Source organism: Belonocnema kinseyi, chromosome 1 (genome assembly GCF_010883055.1).
Source record: "Belonocnema kinseyi isolate 2016_QV_RU_SX_M_011 chromosome 1, B_treatae_v1, whole genome shotgun sequence".
NCBI lineage: Eukaryota > Metazoa > Arthropoda > Insecta > Hymenoptera > Cynipidae > Belonocnema > Belonocnema kinseyi.
Genome location: NC_046657.1, coordinates 51,792,446 through 51,796,478, shown reverse-complemented (window position 1 = coordinate 51,796,478; position 4,033 = coordinate 51,792,446).

The window sequence follows — 4,033 nt, the reverse complement described above, 5'->3', positions numbered from 1 at the left end:
ATATTTCTAATTAACTATAATCATTAAGCACACATTTTCAGGACTTTATTAGATCGGCAGAAAGTGCTTTATGGAAATTTTTCTTTCATAAATTATACGTGATAAAAATATAATTACAGATCATTTTTAACGCTGTGTTGCCTTTTCTGACTCGATCGGTTCATAGTGAAAGCGCTTTTATTTTATTTATGGAACTTTTATTTTCGACCTTCATCATTTAATATATTCACTTTTTGTAAAATCTAACCTCAATGAGCAATAAGAAGTCAAAGTAACTTCATATTATATCTTGTAGATGGAAGTGAGGGGCAGTCGTCTGCACCTCGAAATCGAGGTCGGGGTAGAAGACTGAGACGTACTTCAAATCCTAATACTCCTCGTCGCACTGAAAATCTACCCAACACAGGTTAGTGCATTATATTTATTTTAAACTAGTTAAAACTTTCGGGATTAGGAAAAAATTCAAATCTCATTTCCTAACTGTCAATAAAATGTTCTCTCTGAACGGCGTTGATCCGTATGGAAGATACATGGTTCAATGAAATATTTAAACTACATAATCTAACATCCTCGTCGCTTATAGAAATATATAATAAAGTAATGAAATATAATGCATCGATAAAAATGAATAAAATCTACTATATAAAATTAATTTTTTTGGGGTTGTGGCTCGATTCCGTTCACCAAATTTAGCACACATATTCTTTGGGACCCCAAACAGGTATTCAGGTTATAGAGGGGCAGCATATTAAGTTTTGGGGAAGGTGGGGGGACAGTCACAATTTTTAACCAATCGGCATCAAATTTTCGACTTATATTCTTTGGGCTCTCGTACAGATTGTAAGAGTATTATGGGGAATATGTAGTGGGGGGGGGGGTAATGTTTCTCCCCACTCAGGATCAAATTTTTTGCACTTATTCTTTGGGCACATATATTCATTGGGCTCCAAAAAAGGACGCAAGAGTATGGCGAGGAAAGGCTGAGGGTTGGGGAATAGAGAGGGTACGTTAGCAGTTTTTGATCAATCGGCATCATATTTATTACACATATTCTTTGGGTTTCTAGACAGGTCTGAAGAGTATCGGTGGGGGGGCGGGGCACCGCTTTTGAAATATACAAAATGAACTGGCCTAAAACGTATGCTGCTTATAAAAATCCACAGTTTTTGGCAGTCGGCACCAAATTAATCTAACATATTCTATGAGCTTCCACCCAGGTCGCAACAGTATGGAGGGGGGGAGGGGCTCACGAAAATTTGGAGCATATTAAGTGGTACATTCGTAGTTTTTGACTAATCTCCAGCAAATTTTGCATAAATAATCTTCGGGCTCCAGGATAGTTCGCTAGAGTACAGGAGGGGGGTAGACGTAATTAAGGTAACGAAAGGGGAACCACTGCACTTTTTGTCTAATCAGCTTCAAATTTGTTACGCATGTTCTTTACGTTCCCGGACAGCTCACAAGAGTATGGGCGGGGTGATGGAATGGGGCAGTTATTGAAATATATAAAAAGTAATTCTGGTTAGGGGGTTATGAGGGAGTGAGCAGATGGTTAGGTGGAGGGGGGGGGGCTGAATCGCAGTTTTTTACTAATCAGCACTCAATTTTTCAAAAAATTTTAGTACACTCGTGCATGTCGTGAGAGTGTGATAGAGTATTATTAGCTAATGCAAATAAAAAGTTTTTGACCAATTATTACCAAATTTGGCACACATATTCTGTGGGCTCCAAAGCAGATCGTAATAGACATAAAACTTATAATCTTTATAAGAATCCAGATTTTGATAATCAGCAAAAAATTTCTCACACAAATTTTTCACGCATGTTCTTTGGGCCCTCGGATAAATCATAAAAAAAATTGGTGGGAATATAAAATAGGGCGGCGGGCAGTTTTTTAAAACTGCTATATAAATTTTAAATTTTTAAAGTCTTTTTGTAGGCTATGTTAGAATTTCGCGACTGTTTTCAAAATTCTAAATATTGGATTCAATGACTGAAATATAATTTTTATAATTAAAAACACTTAACATTTTCTCCACTCAAGCTCATATTTCTGTTTTACGTTCTCAGAGTTCTTTACAAAGTTTAGTTCAAATTTCACTGTATACTTTGCATTTTTCGAAACTAAATTCCGCGATTTCAGTACGAGTTTTATCATTTAAAATTCGAAATCGCCTTTTTCATTTTATCTCTTTCAATTTTAAATTATTTTGTCGCATTTAGAGTTTTCCTTAAGCTGTGTGCAAATTTCAAAAGTGATTTGAAATTTTCAGAAACTGAATTGGGCAACTTAAATACAATTTTTACAATCAAAATTCGAAAAATAAAGTTTCGTTGTTTTGTATTCAATTTTATATTTCTATTTATTCTAATTATATTTTATTCATGGAATCTCCGTTTGTTCTCGATGCATAAGGACGACCGTGACGTAGGTGGTTCGAGCCTGTAACTGAATCAATTCGACGATCCAGCAAAAGTCTCGTACACCCTAAGGACACTGTAAGACCCAAGGACGACCGCCTTCTGCATTTTTGCCACAAGTGGTTTACAATATGGTTGATATGTAGGGATGCTTTTCAGGCTATTGACCCGTAAAAGCTTAGCACGTCCAAGAGCGCCGACAATAAGGACGATTAGTTTAACAGAATATTCCGGGTACAATCGTCGAAACTCCCTTATTAGGTATACATACCTCTCTTTATTTTCATTCTCCTTGTCTATGATGTTATTGTCAGCTGGTGCCGAAAATTCGATAACGAACATGGTTCGCTTCTCAAACTCACGAAGAACCATGTCAGGCCACGAGTGTGCAACAGAAACAATTTTCGAGAATATAAAGTTCCAGTATATGCGGCACTTCTCATTCTCGACTGTTCGAGGAAAATTTTTCTCTTGTGCTTCCTGGCCATTTTAAGAAGCGGATCCCTTCCACTTGCGACTCTATGCGCTGCACCCGCAATAATCCTGTTGTGAAGACATTCAAGATTCAGTCTTCCGCGACCAACTTATCTATTAGGTATCTATTTTTATTTTTGTCTTCCAAAAAAATATTTTAAATAAAGTTTTAAAGTGTTTTACGCTTACGCACACGTTTCTCGACAAATGACCGGCGTAAAGGATTTCTGACACGCTTTTGACCTCTTTCTGAAGATGTTTCTCTCTTCATCATCCAGCAGTAATCTGCCAACATATTTATACCCCATCGTCCTTGAAATCTGCGTTCAAATTCCTTCAAGTCTTGGTGAAACCTTTCTCCTTGCTCTTCACTAAAGTCCCCGTTGTTCTCGGGGAATTGATCAATATGTCAATCAAGGAAATGAAGCTTCAAGCTCATTAGGCAGACCAGTTTTTCAAAGTTGCGTACCATTTTTTTTTACAATAGTTTTGTAATTTACGTCTTTCGTGTTACCCAAAAATTTTGTTGATACATCTTTAAAACTAGACCATGCTGCTTTCTCATCATCTTTCATAGTTCTTTCAAAGTTTTCATCTCTAAATAGAGTACGAATTTCAGGTCCATCAAAAATACCTGCGCTTAGTTTACGATCTGTTTTGTGGTGAAATACTTGGCTCAAATATTCGTAGCATTGCCCATCTTGGTCTAATGCCTTGACTAATTGTTTCATTAAACCAAGCTTTATGTGAAGAGGTGGTATCAAAATTTTGGACGAATTCACAAGTGGCTCTCTAACAATATTTTGTTTTCCAGATTCAAATGACTCTCTTAGTGGCCAAATTTTCTTTTTGTAGTGGTTTTCCCTATCTCTACTATCAAACATACACAAATAACAAGGATATTTTGTAAATCCAGATTGTTGTCCTATTATCATAGATATAATTTTTAAGTCTCCACATATTTGCCATTTATGTTCCTCGTATTTTATTTTTGACAAAACCAATTCAGTGTTTGAATACTCTACTTTAAGCACATTTGAATGCGCTAATAGTATAGGAGCGTACTTATTTGTGTTATGAAGAAGGACTGCTTTAAGGCTCCGCTTCGACGAATCAATGAACAGGCGCCAATCCTCAG